This window comes from Melanostigma gelatinosum (assembly GCF_949748355.1).
Source record: "Melanostigma gelatinosum genome assembly, chromosome: 5".
NCBI classification, from domain to species: domain Eukaryota; kingdom Metazoa; phylum Chordata; class Actinopteri; order Perciformes; family Zoarcidae; genus Melanostigma; species Melanostigma gelatinosum.
The window spans coordinates 23,617,952-23,637,691 of record NC_136638.1 but is presented as its reverse complement, the minus strand read 5'-3'; positions in this window follow the sequence as shown (position 1 = coordinate 23,637,691).

Genomic DNA, 19,740 nt, shown 5'->3' with positions numbered 1-19,740 from the left:
TGGAGACGCGAGACGGTGTTTAAGTTGCGCTTTCTTGCCCAATGGAAAAACAAAGGTAGAATTCCATTTTTTTACTGGTTGATATTAAATGATTACTGCTGTCACCAAGACACCCTCATGATGTGATGAGTCAGTAAGTGCAGTTGGTGACAGTGTGGGCTCCATCAAGGCTTTGACAGCTTGACAGAGAGGGGGCGGGGCTTAACGAAGGGTCAGTTGTCAATTTTTGCATTTTTAGAGTCATCATCATGAAAATCATCATCAGGTTCACATTTGTTTGCGACAATGTCTGTGGCTGTCACTTGGAACACTAAACCCTGCCTTTCAATGACAAGGGAGTCTCAGTTGTCATATTACATATTATCATATTACACATGCACACACACACATTATGTGACTGTTGAATTGGTTTCATTGATTTTCTGACAAACTGTAAACTATAATTGTATCTTGCAGTCCTAAAGGGACTGCTGCACATAATTACACTGAGGATTCAGCGAGTAAACAGCTACCATGGCTCTCTTTCACAAATTTGATGTCAACTGAAGACTTGGAATCAATTGAATTGATGTGACATAAGCTGCAGTAACTATTTCCAGCAAAGAAATTAAGGAATAAATAATTATGTTTCTATATTCAGGCAACTTAATGTATTCTGTTTTTTAAGACAAGTGTACCTCTGCTGTGTGACCCATCATCCTTTTCATACATTATTTACAATAAGGTATTTTTAACTATTATTAGCTTTGGCCATAATTCATTATTGATTTTTGGAGATTTAGCTGCCTCTCTCTTCAAATCCATGACATTTTCAGAAGAAAATCATTCGAAAGATTAAGCCCAGAGTGCAGCTCTGTCGATAATGCCCTGCAAAAGCCAGTTAGACAATAGTGGAATTTTTCCAAGTCAATGCAGGAGATGAACATGTCTGAACACAGCATGGCTTACTTGAAAACAGATTTTTTTATCACAAGGCCGCCTTTTGATAGTTTCCTCTTTCAAACCAATAGCTTGACTGTTAAAGTCATTGCTGCTCTGCAAATAATGAACAGAGTAAAATCAAACATTATTGGATGCACCTGCTTAAAGGGCAACTTTACTCTCTCAGTCAGCTAATAGACTGAACATTTCTGATGTTGAAGGCTGTTGAGAGATAACCTTTAAACATGGTGAGTTGCTGCTGATGAAACAGGCTTTGCAGGGAAAGTTTAAGATGTATGCTTCTACTCTTTTGGAATTTGAGTCATACTCTGGGCTGGGTGTGTGCTGGACAATGTGCAGACAACAGGGCCTCCTGTATTCTAAAGATGAGTAAAAAAAGAGAATGGATTCCTTTGCTGCTTTGTTTGTAAGTGGACTTCAATTCTTTTTCACGGTAAAGGTCAGCGTCATTTCATTACCTTTTACTTCACTTGAGCAATCTGCAGGAAGGTCGATATCTTCAACATGCATTACAAGTAAACCCTGATGACGGCACCAGACCTTTGTTCCCGAAACATTCAGCACAGACACCAATTTCCTTCAGATTTGCTCAGCCGATTGATTAATATTCATACCAAACAATCGATACAACGCAAAGACTCATAACTGAGGAGGAATAAGTACATTGCAGCAGTATCAGGCTCGGCTGGATGTAAGCTTTACGGAAAGAACTGTGTAGAATTACAACAACAACAAAAAACAGCCTCAAGATGAATGGAAAGTTCTTACTTAGATATCCTCAATGATTTATATATATAACTACAACTGAGAACATATGGAAAGCTCTTCTGGTGTCACCACCCACTGACAGTACAGGTGCACTCATACCGGATTTCACTCTGTTTGTTTCTCTAAGGGAAGCGGTGAGACATACAAGGTAAATTAGATTCATTTTAAGGAGGAGAAAAATGCCTTCACACATTGTTTGTGTGTGACAGTGACAGATACAATCCTGTTCCAGGGCACTCGATAAAAAAGCTCTTGAACAAATATGGGCTAATACATTATAACAAATATACATCAACACGATTGACACACTTCTCTTTCTCAGCATGTGTTGACACATAACTAACCCAAACCAATATGCTTAATTAGAGTATGTGACGCACGCAAACCACGAGAGATGCTTTTGATAAAGGAAACATCATTTCATTCTTGTTTCATTTGGGTCAGAATTCTAGGCCACATAACAATTCCTGAGGCCGTTCAACTCATGAATGGTGGACCTTTGGCTCTGTAAGCTACTTTTTTCCTTTTCTTTTATGTTATGCTTATGCTATTTGATTATTGACCTGTAAACCTTAGCACTTGGCAGTTACATGCTATGTTAAATGTCTTGTGTATTCTGCTACATTATGCACAATTGTAATAGAAATACTCCCAGTAGTTTATGTACGAGTATATCAATTCAGAATTAAAGGTTGGTTCACAAGGTACTTCAATTACAGAAATACAATGTGATAAAAACACCAAATATGATCTCGTAATAAATGGCTGAAGCTGATGTGTTCAAGAAACACATCAGCTCCCATATGTTCAATTGTAATTAGACCTGTGGATGAACTACACTTTGAGGCTGTTGGAAAATGTACTGGGTGCAGAATGGAACTCCTGATGAAAAATAGATGGGGATTTCTCATGGGAGTATTAGCGCTTTATTTTATGAAAGCTTTCTTTGACATGTATCGAAATGTTTCTCCACCTCCATTTTGCCATGTATTTGAAAAGTCTTTAAAACCGCGATCACGTCCAATACTGAGATTTCTAAGAATAGGATCATTGAAGCCTGACATGCAGCCTTTAATGAGCCCTTCAGTGAATACAAAGCCAATGCAATCCCCCCCCCCCAAAAAAAACACCCTTTTTAGCCGTAACTGCACCCTCGCTGTAACAACTTAGAGCAGTTTATCAATCAACTATAAATGAGCTGGGTTAATTAATTGGTAGCTAAAGGGTATCAGCGAACATTAATATTCCTCACTTTCAGCACTGCATCCCGGAAAACGAAAGCTAGGAGAGAGGTTAAGCACCCTGGGATGCTCTGCAACCTCAACCTTGGGCAGTTAATTGAGGGGAAAACACAAGGCAGTGCAGAGTGCTGATTCTGTCTCCCCGATTCCCAACTCCCTCTTCCACGCACGTTGTGACGCCACTGCATCCTGGTCACATTGTAAATGCACAGAAGCGAGGAACGACTGTTTTGAGTGAAGTTGAAGGAAATTGCTCATCAAGTCTTTGGCTTGATGAGAGCAAAACCTCAGTGTAGCCTGAGGGCACATAACGAGCTCATTCTGTCGGGGGGGTGGAAATCATTTTGATGAGCACATACATATTTCAAAAACACGTGCGGTTATTTTAAGAAAGGCTCCATGCCATCTTACTGAAAACAACTGTTGACCCAATATTCAAATATGAACTCGATGGTTTGTTTTGAAACGGGCGGTGGTACTCTGTTGCAGTCACATTAGAATATTGCAGAAGAATTTAGCACTTGATGAGATACAAAATGACAAGCACCTGCCTGGGCTGCGGGCGGTTTATTCATCCTTTCTTCAACTCCCAGTGGACGCATTAGTTGTCGTGACAAACAACACTAGTGCCATTGTCGCTGTTTTTCAAAGGCTGAGTTTATTCCTTTCACTATATCATTACAACTAGAAGTCGATCTTGTAACGCACGCTTCTTAGTTGCTTCATTTAATCAATACTAGTTGATTAACACCGTGCTGTCTTATCTCATATCCCTTACTTGTAGTGATTGCCTTTGGGAACTGAAATCTGAGTCTTCGAGGATAGATACTGTTAGGAAGCAATATTCTGGTTGAATGAACTGATTATTTATTCATTGTTGATATTATATGCTAAAATGTTTTATTAGCAGAACAGCCATACTGTACGTAAATCTAAATATATTTTGCTTCTATAAAGTATAGCTCTGCACTATTTATGTACAGTAAGTGCCCTTAATGCCTTTAAGTGTTTTATGCTACAGTAAATCATCAAGATGAAGACGTTAAACAAAAAACACTGCTCATTAGCTCATTGCACACGATCGTACAGCATTCGCCTCCGGGGGAAATGTGCAATGTTGTGGAAAATAACCGGATATTCCAATGTAGCTGCTCTCAAATGTGGAAAAAGACATCCGCTTCTGTTCGTTAATGTCTGAGTTGAACATCTCCCAGCATTTGAAGTTTTTCAGATGTTCAGGCCTTGAGCAGACCATGGGTGGCTTTTTGTAATTGTTTTCAAGGAGAGTGAAGCGTTTTGACACTTTAAAAAATATTAAAGGAAACAATCAATTCTGTGGTTCAAGTTATATTCCCTTAAGAATAAGTTTGTCATTATTTTTCTTGCAATCAAAGAATAAATAAATCCACACAGAGGGGTGTGTTGGTTCAAATGCAATCATTTTGTGGCACACAGAAATAAATCTTTAAAAACAAAGAGGTCACAGATATATACTTTTTTTTTTTAAAAAGGTGCAGTAATTTCCCAAAACAATCGGCACTGTTGTTTTTTCGCAAACGTTCCCCAAACATGAAGAAATAGTGCATTTATTGGGGACTATTGTCATCAGCAGCAGATCAATACAGACACGGGATTGACTCAATGCACTGCAGCGCCCATGCTCATTATAATGAAGGTACGAATGATGACAGCCAGCGTAACAGTGTGGCTCATTGATGTGTTTTTTGACAACAATGGGGCTTGATGGCAGAGAGGAATAAAATGTATCAAGCTTTGAATACACATGACAATACTCGGTAGAATCAATTCATTGATTGTGATTACGAAGCATAACGCTGCACTGGATCTGAATGTGTTACTGTATGGTCATTTTTTGTTTTTATAACCCCTTCATGGCCCCTGAAACTCTATAATTGAAAACTACAACTACACCATTATGTTATACTTTTAAAAACGGTTATAAAATGGATCTGATCTATTATGTATGTCAAACATCTCAATACAGGAACATTATATTGCTAACCCATTAGGCCAACGATTGAACAAAACGGAGGTAAATGTGCCGGCTTAGTAGGAGACAGATTTAAGTGCATTCATTTCTCAATGACTGTACCAACAACCACTTTCCAAACAAAGGTGAGCCCTAGGCTACCACTTGGATAAACTGGGTCATACCAGTGGAATTTCTGTCATGTTTTTTTTCATGTCTCCCTCATTTTCCATGAAAATCTAAACGCACATTAAGTTGTCACAGTCAGAGGCAGCTTTTCCTTGCATTCATGAAATACCAGATTCCTCCAGTTTTTAAAAAATACCCCAAAGAAGAACACCTATTACACATATTAAGCAAGTTTGATTTAACTAATTTCCTCCGTTCCATATCTGCACAGTGTTTATTCTTTGAAATTTTGGTGGTGGAAAATATACGCAATGTTCTCCTCAAATAAAATCCTGTCAAACGCTGAGGTATGTCGAGTGCAACTGCAATGGCCATGGTGGTCTTCTAATATAATATAAGACATATTTTATCACTTATTAAATGATGGTATCCTGAAGCAGAAAATATTCATAGTAAGTGGGTTCAGCATAAACATTTTCTTCGTCCAGACATAACCAGCATGGTTTTGCAGCTGCCAGTGTCCCATTATGGACCCTTTTCGAGAAGACATCTTAATATGCTTCAGCAGGAAAAGTTAATAATAGCATTAGTATCAAAACCATTGCAATTAGGTGTTTTAGTTTGAGGTCCCGGTGCTGTGCTTGCTTAATGGAACAGAGGTATCATTCATGTTATTGCATGTATTAGTTATTTTCCTGTTAAGTCAAAATGTTTGGCGTGAAAAAGGTCTGCTTATGCATCGGTCCATAAGTCTTTATCACAGCAGACATTTTGACTTATCATAGTCGGAAAAGCACAGGTGTTACTAATAATGTTAAAAATAACTGTTTGTTTTTCCAAGTGTCCCAGTAAGCCGTGACAGTGAGGCAGGATGCACAGTACCAGGACCCTGAAACCAAAGCAGCTAATGTTTCTTACTGAGACATGTCAAAATACTAAATAGAAATATATAGAAATATATTTCATTGACCTGGTTGGAGTGCATTTATGCGAGAACTTAATAAAACCTTTCTCCATTTAGCACTGGACCTCCGTTAACACTGTTTCATGCCTTCGCAGGCTTCATCTCTTGGCTGATCCAGCTCCTAAATTATCACAGTTAGTGTACCTATGGGTGACTTTTGTGATCTTGCATCAGAAGGAAAATACACCGAAAACCCTCTTTACACAAACCACAGGCAAGGTTCCAACAGTCACAGTTACAAATTGGCTGTTAGACAGTCTTCTCTCTGAAAACACACAGCTATCATTCTGCCTCAGTGATCTTGACAGCCCAATTCCATATATTCTCCTCGCAGTGTGCACAGACATATTGTTGTCACAACAACCTTGCTTCAACAATAAAAAAGTTACAGTTGACATGATTCTACTGTCCGTGGCAATGGAAAACACGGCCAATTGAGGAATTACTGAATTAAACTTTATACGTAACTCATAAAAGTTGAGAAATGTGCGCCTCCATATCCCACCTCAACCTTGACATGAGTCATATTCAAACGTCTTTTACAATTGTGTTGATCTTGGGTTAGCAGCTGTTATTTGTCAACACTGATTGGGGCTTGAGAGTCTCTCTGTCACTTTCCACACAAAGGTTTGTTTGCAAACTTTAAATTAAAGTATTTATTCGTGTTCAACATTCAGGTGAACTTTAGGTTATCTGGTGAATCTAAATCATCCATACAGTATGTGTTGATGCAACTGTGAATGCCTATTGGCCCATTTTCTACTTGTACTTTGAATGTACATGGAAGTTCATGTTTTGTAATTATTGGTAAATTGTGGGAGGATCATCAGATTTCTATTTGACAAAACCAAATCATCTTCAAACTGTATCAGCACAAAATATTTACACTAACTTCATAAAAAGTTCCTTATTGAGATGTACTGTCTCATTTTCAGTTTTGACTGCTGACATTGTGCTCATCAGGCCAAGAGAACTAAGTCGACGATAGACCCACAAGATTCAGGTCAATAGGCACACAACTCAAGTTTATCCAGCTGATCTGCGTTAAGCTCTTCTTATGTTGTGGTTTATATATTTGCTGCTTGCGGTGAGGCCAGTGAAAGTTGAATAATGTCTGACATCGCAGGGCTGAACAATGATTTTAAAATGCAATAACATGGTAATGCCTTGTGTAGGCTAAAATAAACCACCATGGGCCATTCACAATAAGCCCAATCCATTTGGGAAAGGCAGAGCTGCTCACTCTCCATTCATAATATACCACACCAGGCCTGCTAATGAACGTGGGAGGATGCTTGCACTACAAAAACGATGGTTGTGCGGCTGTCGAAGAATTGACTCAGCCAGTTTAAAACTTAGAAGATGTGCTGTCAAGCGATTTAGTAATCTTTCTGGGCTTATGTTGTAAAACCTTTGGTTCAACAGATGGGGTTGTCAACCTGCACAGGTGCCAACTAAACAAATCAATTAACATTCATCAAGAGGAGCGGTCTCCAACCAAAATAAATGTTTTTGTTTGACGATAAGCCAGATGGATACAGATGAAAACATTGACTGCATTAATGAACATTATGTTACCATCTGTAACTTCATTGGCCTGAAATTGTGAACCCACTTCGGAGATCTGTAAATGTTTCATTTTAAAAGTTTAGTGTTCTCCTCAGCGGGAAAAACATAGACTATAAGTTCAAGGCTCAATAGATTCATTGAGACTGAGACGGAGCTGCCAGAAGGATCAAGGTATCCAGTGCAAGGCATTAAGTACTTGTAGATTAATATGTTTTATATAAGTTAGGGTAAATGGAATAAAGCATTAAACCCTCCACTCCGCTAGTCGCATGTCGATGTGTCTATGAGGAAGACACTTAACCCCAAAATTGCTCCCGTAGCTGTGCCTACGGTGTGATAGAATCTGAATTGTAAGTCGCTTTGGATAAAGGCGTCTGCTAAATGACTGTAATGTAATGTAATATTCAATTTTTAAAAAAGTAAACCGGTACAACCGCTGAAGTGGATTGTGTGTGAGACAGTGGGAACAGCCTAGCATTTACTTTAGAGAAGGGAATACCGATTGACTCTTTACATTGCTGCTGGCTTGTTTTACCTCACTGCAGTTGCGTAGTCGTAAGAGAGTCGTCCAATCAGGCAAACGCTTTGCCATGTTGACTGGCAGATATTCACAGGAAGGCTACCCTCATTTCTGATTCCAAGGGTTTCTGTGTGGCCCAAGAAGCAAGCACAGATTGGGAGTGACTTGAAAGCAGATCATCACTTTCATCCCGTCCTAAAATCTGTGGAGCTATGCAACAGTAGGCACAGTCCTTGAACTTGATTCGCAAGAACCAGCCTGAAAAAAGGAGAGAATCCAGTCTAAGTATCCCACAGAGGAAATGTGAACATAAATAAAAATCCCCATGAAGTTCCTAATGGTTTTACAAATTCATGGAGGGCTATGGAATTATTGTAAATGCACCAAGGCAGACAAATGAAAAAAGCTATCTTTTGGAGGGTTTGGGTTTGAGGCACAAAGGTCCAGAATATTTAGGATCTGAAATCATAAAAGAAAACTGTCTCTTCCAGTGATGTACCAGGAACCACGTGTCCATTTTTATGCATATTATGTATACCCTGATAGAAATTACAATTGTTAAACATTACCACAATGAGTGAATGTTTTTTTAATCACATAGCAGTGTAAAATAACTATCTCTGATGTGGCATTCTCTCAATCGATGCTCTCATTTCTCATTGAAAAGCTCGAATAAATCAAAGAATTTACAGATATTTCAGCTCTTAGCAGATCTATATTGGTTGTCCAGGTGGATTGCGCTTAATGAAACTTCATAGCCTTACTCTTCCATGAGTAAATGACAAATTAAGCAACAGAGACAGTTTCTCATTTCAGCCAAATTAAAGTTTTAATTGCTTGATGCCGTATAACACGGCATGTTGCGAGAAACAGACTCACCATTAGGCCCACCAAGAATCAGAGAGAGCAGTGCAAACACAAACAAAAATAATACATGGCAGCTTGTCTCCATAATTGGCCATGAATAGGTAACTCCTCCACATTTCTTTACAGAATGACAGGGCTGGGTCCTGTGCTGTGAACACACACACACACACACACAGTGTTTCATCTGTTGTGTGCATGGTATTTTTATGATTGTGTGCGGTGGACAATACACAGCAGCGATGAGAAATGCAGTAGGTGGATAAAAGACCTTGGAGGCTAATCCCATTGGTTTTGCCATCTCTAGGAATCTACATTTCACACGGCTGAGGTTGCAGCTAATGGCTGCGAGGTGTGCATGCCAATCTCATTAGAGCCAGGGGTTGGGATTCAGCTCACTATTCCTTCCTTTTGCAGGGTGTACATGCTGTCACACAAAGACCTGACAACCTGACAGTGGTTTGCTCCGTTTTCTCTCATCCTGAGCCCAGTGGACACCTGTGGTGACGGTAATTGAAGGCTCTCAGATATTTTTGTCATCACTCAGCCCCGTCGTTTTGCAGTCACTGGTCATCCTGTCCAGGGAAAATGCACAAACACGTTTGCGTTTTACCCAAGTGCACCGCTGAACTTTTGGCCTACATTGAAGGACGTCAAATGAAACGGTCTGCTTTTTTTTGTGATTCAGCAAATGTAGCGGTAAGGCTCTTTATATTCTGTGAAGGACGGATGACACACAACAAGGACATATTTCAAGCAATGTCTTTTGTGTCATATGGCAGTAATTTCAACTAAACTGAGTATCCAGCCTTGGAAGCGGGCACATATGTTGGAGTTACTGTAGAGGCCATGTCTTTGTGGCTCTTTGGCACACCAAACTAGATATTACTACTACTCCGTATAATGTACCTCTTTACTTTAAGTGGCACAAGAATGGTAGGTAATGGTCAAATAAACATGAGATAATGAGGAGCGAGCAATTACTCAGTGTGATGCTTCACTTCACTTGACTTGGGGGCAGCAACAAAAAACAGTAGCGAATGATTAATTAGTGATGTATGGGACGTAACTCGTTTGTGCTGCTCAGCGGCTGATTGAGAGTTAATCGGGAGCGACTCACAAAGGACATAGTAGTTATTCTTACTAACTAATCCTCTAATGGTTCATTAATGTATCTCCCAGTCTGTTCTAAGGTAACGCATCATTATCTACTATATTGTCCTCAGCGATTACTTAACAGTAAAAATCAGGTTGTTCGCGATAGTATTCCTTAGTTACGACACACATTTTTGGTTTCAGTTGTGTTCCTTTTGGTGGTGCTATCGGGAAAATCAGGCGATCAAAGTCCCGGTACTATGTCTGTGCAAAATGAAATTATATTCACTCCAATAATTGTTGAGATATTTCCGACTTGACCAAAGTGGTGGATAGAACAACATTGGCATTCATAGAGCCATGTCCTATGGTTTTAAAGGACAGTTAAGTGCCGTGGATAACACCTCATTCAGATATAAAGTGGGCAGGTAAATAAACTAGCTTCTTCACTGAGACTGTTTGTATGGTAGAAACCTAAAATTATCTTTGATGCCCATGAAAGAGGCAACAACCACACACTGCCTCGAATATTTACAATCCACTTGTCAAACGAGGGGAAAGTATTGGGTGATTTTGTAAAACCACAAGTTGTCTTCAGCGATTTCTTTGAACATCGCTGGCATAAAAATGTGATGTACTCTACACACACTGACAACTCAAACCACCACACCTTACCGATCATTGTGCTACATAAGGAATCACTACTTCCTGAGCTGACCCTCCTGAACACATCAATAACTGTTAAACGACAAGATTAGTGCATGCAGGGCTGCTGAGGTTTAAGTGCCCAACAAGCCGCCCAGCTGAAACGATAACGATGCACTAACAGGTCAAAGTCTATCATTACTGCCAGCTGCAGTGCATGTGCGAAACATGCAACTCCCCAGTCCACCCGTCCGCGAGAGTAGGCAGCCACCATGTTGCAAACATTGTCCTGAACACATGTAGACACTTTTTTTTTGTCCAAAAGAACTGTAAAAATCAGTTCTCGTTGCTGTGGTCACGTTTCATGAATGAAATCTTTAGGGCAATGCTACGAAGTCCCCGCAGCAACACTTGGTTGAGAAAGAGGATGCTCGTGTTGGTTCTCTGAAGTCATGCCATCGTTAGTTTTTCCATTTGTTAACCGTTGCTCTTTTTGTGCTGTATGCAAGTCCATGACACATAAAGTTAGAAATCAAAGTTACTACATATACAACCATGACAATCCTTTACTCATGATGAGTGGCAACTGTTGTGCTGACTCAGTGATAGCAGGAAGCAGAAGATGAATATTACATTAACTCCCTCAGCTGGAAGTTCATGTCTTTGGCGGATGTTATATACTGAGTAAATACGAGGTCCACTGTAAAAGTACATCAGCAGCAGTCCATCTGAATCCACTATGAATGTGCTGCACCGTGGACGCACCGTTGCGGGACTGCAGACTCATCATCTAAGTGAGGAGGAGTTTTTCATCGCCTTGTCTGATGCATCCAGAATATTACCACGAATACCAGCTGGAAGCCTCATAAATCATCGGGGGCCTACGGGACAATGGGGATCACATGACACCGGAGCGCAGAAGATGCCAAAGGGTTGAACTTCAGTAAAAGATAAGAGCGTCCATTCAGAGAGCAGGGTTGTGCGAAGTAGATTATCGGTACAAGCGAGGTCAGGGGATGGGGGTATAATTAATACTGTATGAGTTAAACCTATGACACGCTTCTCCTGCTCTCCACTGTTATCTGATTTAAGTAGAAAGGACGGAGGAGACAATGTGGGCGGAGAGCAAAGCACTGTGGGTGGGTGGAAACAAGAAAGGGGGGCTGCGAGGAAACACTTCTCTCTCCCTTTTTCACGGCTCAGTATTGCTCTGTCTCTTTTTATTAGACAGCTAATGCAACTGTCTGTTCTAATACTGGAGAGCAGCTTTTATTCCTTTTTTTCTTCTTTGCAACCTTTTTCTATTCTGTTCAGCACTAATCTGTGCAGTGGCAGCAGATGATAACGGGGCACGTTCGCTTGCTCCCTGCGCTTCTTTCTAGCTTTGTCTAGGCTCAAGCCGAACAGTGGTTTGTTTCAACTTTGCAGGAGAAACCGAGAAAAACAATATGGTGAAAACTTTTTTCAGGTGAATATTCCTTTCGGGTTTCTGTAATTCTTTAGAGGTTCTCTGTTGATATTGCCCTCCAAAACCTGAAAGAAAGCATGAGCCTTCTTTGTTTTAAGCATAAAGAAGCCCCGTATTTAAGACCTTTGAAGTGCACAAAGTGTTGGAGCTTGAGGTATTGTTCTTGGGGAGTGAGGATGAATTTTAGAGTGAATTCAAATCTTTCGGCTCAACTTTTACTGGCTCTTGTATTGTAAAGATCAAACATGTCTTACTGGACCTTGAATACAAACTGAAAACCCCCTAGGCCAGAATGAAGGGAAAAAAGGGATTCATGCTGACTTGTCTGTAGATCATTCTGATGTAACTCCACTTCTTGTTCGATGGAATTGAAAAGCACTGAGAAAAAGATAATTAGCTCAATGATAAATTCACATTGTGTGCAATTTCGAAGTTTCTCGTCGTAAGAACTGAGTCTGAATGGGCTACGTGAAATGAAAATGTCAGTTTCTCTTCAGTGTTTTGCCTTTCTATGAATGGCCGCATGTTGAGGCACAGACATTTTATCAGTGACAAATAAGCCATGGAAATAATAAAATAATTCACACGTTTGCTTAAAGTTGGAGTTTTTTCAGTATTTAACAAATGAGTGATCAACTTTTGTATCTTTTATCAAATGCTGGATGTATTTAAAAAGATGTTGTAAATAGGGAGAAACATTTCGCACTTTTGTTAATTATCGGAAAATGGTTCCAACATTTGCTTTGCATGTAAAACTTTTCAGACATTTGTTAGGTGGTGGGAGGGAGTTGTTAGATGATAGAATACGTTGGTATGTCGAATAATTCTTAGAAATAGAAAAGAAAATATCTGATCAATATATATTTTGGAACTAACTACCATCATTATACAAAAAAGCAAGACAGGTCATACAATTGTAATGTGAGGTTACATAATTGGACACATACTGATTACAAACCTCACAAACAGCTAATTACTCCAGACAGAGTGTTCAAGAAAGCCAATTCAACCTTAATCAGAAGTTAAAGTACTCTGCCTTTGCATTGTTTGCAAAATAATCAGTGGTCATGCCAATGCAAAAGTTTGTATGGGGTATTACATTTGTGTGTAGAATGCTTCAGCATACAAGTCAGTCAAACAATACCTGCTATCGATCCTTTTTGTGCCCAAATCTAGGTAAAAATTACTTTTTGGTAGCAGCCAATCATCACAAGCTTACCCCGAAGTAATGTGCCGTGTGATTGGCCTTCTACTGCAGCAGCTACAGCCCATACATTGATGAATAGCAGCTCTTAGTGCAAACAGCACTAACAACGGTAAAAGCGCCAACAGAGCTCACAGTTTTAAGCTTTTGTTGTCTACTCAAAAAAGGAGACAGTCGTTGCTGCTCGTGACGGAATCAGAAAACGGAACGGCACGGTGAGAGCCCCTGTGGTTGAAGCCGTCCTTGAAACGGTCGTACCTCATCTTGGGTTAGCCACTGTAGCTTATTATAGAAACATGCAAGATAGTCTGTCTCGGCTTCTTCTTTATACAAGTTAGCTGCAGGAGCCCTGGAAGGCATGATAATGACAAGATAGAAGAATAACTTTCCACAGTGTCACTTGATGTCATGGAACTTATTACATTTATGAGGGTAGTCTTTGGCCACCCGACGCATTAAAACTTTGGTGTCCTGTTGTGCGGGACATTGTGGGATCATGCGGTGCTCATAAAGAACCCGGTTTCTTTATGTACCCCAGTGCGTCGTTTGGTACTCATCAGGTCCTCTATTGCCCTGGTGGCATGATTAAACTTTGGGGGAGTCATCAGATTTGCTGGCACTTTGAGATTAAGCTGATCTCAGACAATCCCTCAAGCAGAGGAAACCCTTCACCATTATAATTGTATGCTAATAGAGAGATATCTTTCACAATGTAGTAGGCAGCAATTCCAAATCTCTCACTCTCTCTCTCTCACACAATCATTGCTCCTTCTTTTCTCTCTCTCGCGACCTCTTCCTCTTTGTCCCCCCCCCCTCTCTTTCTTCTCTCTCCCTCCCTCAGACTTTGCTGCAGTTTAATAAATCCCAGTGACACTATTCAGCCCCAGTCAATCTGAGCTTGTGTGTGGGCCTGTTCGGTTGTGTAACGCTGTACTTCCCTTTTGTAAACACATTACAGAGGATAAACTGCCTGGTTTTAAAGGACCACACAGACGGCTGTTAAGCATTGTTCCTCATCACGTCATATTTGTTTGTTTCCTTGTACATAATCTTATGGCGTCCTCTGATTCAGTCCATTTTTAAATCTGCTGTTTTACCGAAAGAGTTCAAAAGTGCATCTTAAATTTTAAGTGTCTGTAATTGTTGTCAAATCTATGCCATAGGTAAACATTGATATTGGGCAATTATGCAAGATTGCATTAAATGACAACATTTCTCACCATAAAAGGCCAATGTTTTAAAAATGTTTGGTTTCTATAATGTATACTTATTACAATAACAGTATGGTTAAGGTTAGGCAACTAAAGTACAACACTTTGTTGAAGGACTTGAAAACCTATTTCTCACTAAATGTCTTGTTATAAAGCATATAAGGGTCCTACACGAACACAACATTTCTGTATTTGTGGGCAGTTGGAGGCTTCATACTTTTGTGCACCAACCAAAATGTAGCAAAATTTGATTACAGTTGTGGGGTTGTTGGTCTCCAGTCTACTCTCGGTTCTATCTGATCGAACCACACCCACTCAGTCCTGATGTAGCAGTTTAACTTTTTGAAAGTTAAAACCCTTGATAAACAATACCTAACATTTTTTTTAAACAAACTATGACTTGTATTGTTGCTTATCTATTCATGAAAAGTATATATGAAGAGAAACTTAAGATTTGAAATACAAAAGTACTGTAGGACGACCACCCTGACATCTACACCCTAAATGTGTTCCTCTTTAGATCAAGGACATGCTTTTATCTGTATTGGCACTGAACTACATATACTGTATGGACAAATTTGCCATGAATACCATGCCTGCTGTTTGTGACGGCATACCTTTTATAATTACAAACATTAGATTGTACTACGATATGCACTTGACCCAACTGTGATCTGCAACATCACCAGTTTAAATCCATTGCTGCATCTCTCACTACCTCATTCCCTGTTCCTATTGCGATCTAATACATTTTTAATATGCCCTAAAGACATAATACTTTTAAAACGTACATAGATCATTAACTTTCATATATTAAAACATTAATCAAAAAGCCATTCTGTTTTTTTACTTTATATATAATTGTACCAACATAACTTTCAGTTTGAGCCCTAGCCAGTTCTTCGTACTTCTGGGCTTTGACTTTATGTATGTTAGACTGTATCAATTCTCCAATATCATCTTGAGCCAAAATAATCCAGCTGTTAAGCGAGCAATGATGCAATCACTTCTCGTTCAATGCAATGCCTGCCAGGGAGCCAGGACAGACTACATGTGTCTTCTGACAGAAGTGGTCTCCCGTGCATATGGTTTTACCACAACAGCCATCTATTCCTGCCTTCTTTTGTAGAATCTGTTTTGGTAAAATCAACCCACAATCAACCATTTGCCGTTATTGTAATGTTGAAATGACAGATGAGGACTGGCACAGCTTGGGGTAAAGAAGTGAAATATTTTGACTTCCCTCTGAAACCACCTGTCGCATCAGCCAGATGGTGGTGTTGAAAGAGTGTGTGTGGGGAGGGACATTCACTGATTATGTCTCTACTCACTTGAGGGTGCATCTGGTGTATGAAGAGTTTGTTCATGTTGCCTGCGAGCAGCAACCACTACTTGTTTTTCTTTTGTTTTCTTTTTTGGAATGTTTAATATGAAGCACTGTGTTTGTGCGATGAATTCGGCATAATGAGGAAGTCCACAAAGATACCATGCAGCATACTAAGTTGCACGGTTTTGTTGTACAGTGGGACATTTCATACTGAGCTGAACAGCTTCCTTGTTGTTTTTCCGTTTCACAAATCTATTGCTGCATGGTGCAAAAAAATGTTTTGTTTACTTTGTGAGTGATATGCAAGCGTATTCCAGTGTGTTTATCAATTTTTTTCATTTTCAGTAATATTCTGACTTCATGGTTAAGAGGTGGCTCAGCTAAAAAGTATAATGAAGCTGTTATAGGCTGTTGTATAATGATACCTTAATTTAAATGGCACCTTTAACTTGAAGTGCTTTGAAAAACAAAGCAGGCTTCTTTAAAAATGACATGTTTGAGAGATGCCACACGTGACATCTTAAGCTTGGAGATTTCTTCCAGACATCAAAAATGACTCTACTTTGAATAATGATTTATATCTGATGTGTTCATTCCACAAAAACAGTTCACTTACCTCGATAAAAAAAAAACTATTGCTTCTCCCTTATTCCTAAAATCCATAATCTGTTCATATGCAAATACTTTGAATTGCTTAAGTTTAACTGGAAACAATATGTCTTCTGTAAAGTCCATTCTCTGTCTATGTCCTCTATGCAAGTTGCATACTGGACCAGGATTGACCAAACTCGTTTTGATGTCACAAAAAATGCTCTTGCATACACGTCTTTCGCTCAGATTTGTGATGAGCGCAGATCAACTTTCACCCTTCAGCAGATGAACGTAAATAGCCTTCAAGTGTCAAACGCTGCGCATATCATTTTGCACCGTGAAGGTCAAACGTCCGAGTGAAGTAACAGTATGCCAACCACTTTTTGGACTCTTTTCTTTTGAGAAGTTCTTGTCAACATCGGCTTAATGGCAGACCACCTCAAGGTGCCACTCAGACAGAACCAGCACATTCTGATGTAGTATTTCAAAATGAAAGCCCTTCAAAATCTCATTCGTGAGCTAACTTAAAATCACATTCGTGATTTCAATATGTTACCTCTTCCCAAGGTCCTAGACACTCGGGACTGAGACCAAACGAACTGCAATGACCGCTTTAGTGGGGGTAAAGCCCACTTCTAAGGCTAGGACCTGAGGGTGAGGGTTAGGGTTGAGGTTGTAGGACCTTGGGAAGGGCATTTCCCTGCCTTGTGGCCACACCTAGTCATTTTTCGGCCCCCTCCAAATTGGTTATGTTGGGTAAAGTTTAACTGGGAAGGTTGTAGACACTTGAACTTTTCACGGTGTATAAAGGAGACAGCACCCTAGGTTGAGTTGGTTTTAACTTATATATGTATGGCTCAACCAACTAATTATGAGACATTTCAGTCAACAATTTGTATTTGTCATGCAATAAAAATATATAATACTATTTGCTTAATACTGCATGAGACAGCCTTTCTATTCCATAGATCAGAGGTCTTCAACAAAGGTACTGCAGGGGGTCCACGAAATTGTTGGTTGATTTTTGTTTCTGTCCATTATTTTAATAGTTCAGTATTGTATGCAAGATAACAGGTGTGTTTAGGCATGGCAGTGGCACTAATGGGCCGTCATTTATGTTTAAAATTAAAACATCAATTTGAATAGCTTGTAGGCATGATTACCATGCAATTGACAGACAATATTGACATTGGTATCAGCTGACAAGGTATGTTTCTAAATGGCAGTGGCACGGCCACCCTACTCACTGTACCTTGCACGTGTTTAAAGGTTGGGAGTCAAGTTTAGTTTTTTCACCTTGTGACTTCTAATAATTGTAATACCCTCAAATACCTCAATGTGAGCTGCATATTGTAGTCTAGCACACAGTACTCTATAGCACAAATTAATCTGAGATAGACAGCTGCAACAATCCAAAGAGTAATTCTTTGTAATTGCCATGCGCTTTTTCCTCCCATGCAGCTCTAATCATTTGATTTCACATACCCTGAGTTCACTAAATATATAACACATCGAGCTAACATTGCCCTCCTTTTCCACCATGTCACCAGGCTTAAAAAAATTATTCCGTCTACATCTCCCCTCATGAGTGAAATGGGAGTGAAATCAATTAAAGATCATAACATTCACCTTATCAGTCTATTTCATGGCAAGAGCAGGCGGTCCTGATACTCGCTGCTTTGAGAATATTTGAGGAGCAGCATCCTGACTCCAGGCATCAACCCTTTAGCAGAGTTTCTATGATATTTCTGAGCCTAAGCAATTGACTCCTAAAGCTTCAGTTGAGCCGAGGCTCTAATTTGTGATGTGATGAAGAGAGTAAACCCAGATCTGCTCTATTGGCGCTGGAGCTCACTGAAGCAGTAGATTTGTTGAATCAAGATGAAATGATGTGGTGTATTCACACCCAAATGAGCTTGATGAGACACATTGTCATCAATCAGAAAACAATATCCATTTAAGCCCCCTGAAGCCAGTTTGTGTCCAAAGGAGGAGGTTTGCTATTTAATGCATGTACAGTGGGACTATTTTAAAATGTTCTATTGATATTATACATCATTTAACTTCAGACCACACAATTATAAATTGAACTGTCCAATACTAGAATATACTGTGTGTGTTACGAGAGTTTTCCTATGAGTCGAAAAAAATGACTCAATGACGAGGAACCTGCAATGTTATATACCCACCAACTTGTTCCTTTCGCTTTTTTTCCCCAATTTTGCAAGATTTTCAAACATTAACTTTTACTTTTGAACCCGGTGCCTTTGAGTCGATTTCAGAGAGGAATGCATGTGTTCGGATTCGGAGTCTTTTGATTTTTTAAATTTATTTATCATACAGTTAAACGCTTGGCTGTCAACATGAAACACTGTCCTTCCTCCTCAGGCATTCTGGGAGGTGAAGGTTACGGAGCTGTGAGAGCATGAAAGACCATTCATGAGTATATCATGGCTGTTCTGCAGGTGAAACGTGCCTGCTTGTGTTGGGCTTGGAAGGTTCTGTGCTATGCCTTAATTCTGTTACTGAACCTGAGGCCGCACAGAACTCGCTAAGTGCTGGATCTGCTGTGCAGTTTAGGGGTAATACACTGTGGTCACAGCTGATACAAGTCACTTCCAGCAGGCTATTGTTCTACAATCCAAAGATTTGCTTCCCACTTTCACACAAAACACTTACTGTACTTCACAATCGATTTTCTCAGGTTCCAGAACAATTGCCAGTGAGGGGAAAACCTCATTAAAACAGATCTCCTGACGGTGAATGTCCAACTCGTTCTCATTTCAACTCATTACGTACTAACACTCCCAACTCGTCACATACTGAGGTTTTGTCATACATCTTGGTGCCACTTTTTATCGCAGTGCGTTGCCCAGCGCACTTGCTTTTGTTAGGCAACAAACCTACTTAGTTACGTTCAGGAAAGCACCATGGTTGGGCCTGATGTGGTAACAATGGGCCGTTATTCACATAAAAAAGAATTATCATAAGAGTGAAAATAATTGATTGTGTTGAAGGGGGTAGCTGAAATTACAGGAAGTTTGCTTATACTCAACAAGCATTTTATTCACTTGTTATTGTTAGGTTTTGTGGATTCAGGCCAGAACAATTGAATTTGCGTAAAGCAACACAAGCTCTGCCTCCAGCATCATTTGCCCCGGTTTTTTTTACAATGCAGAATAGGAAAAAAGTACAAAACTCTGCTTACTTTG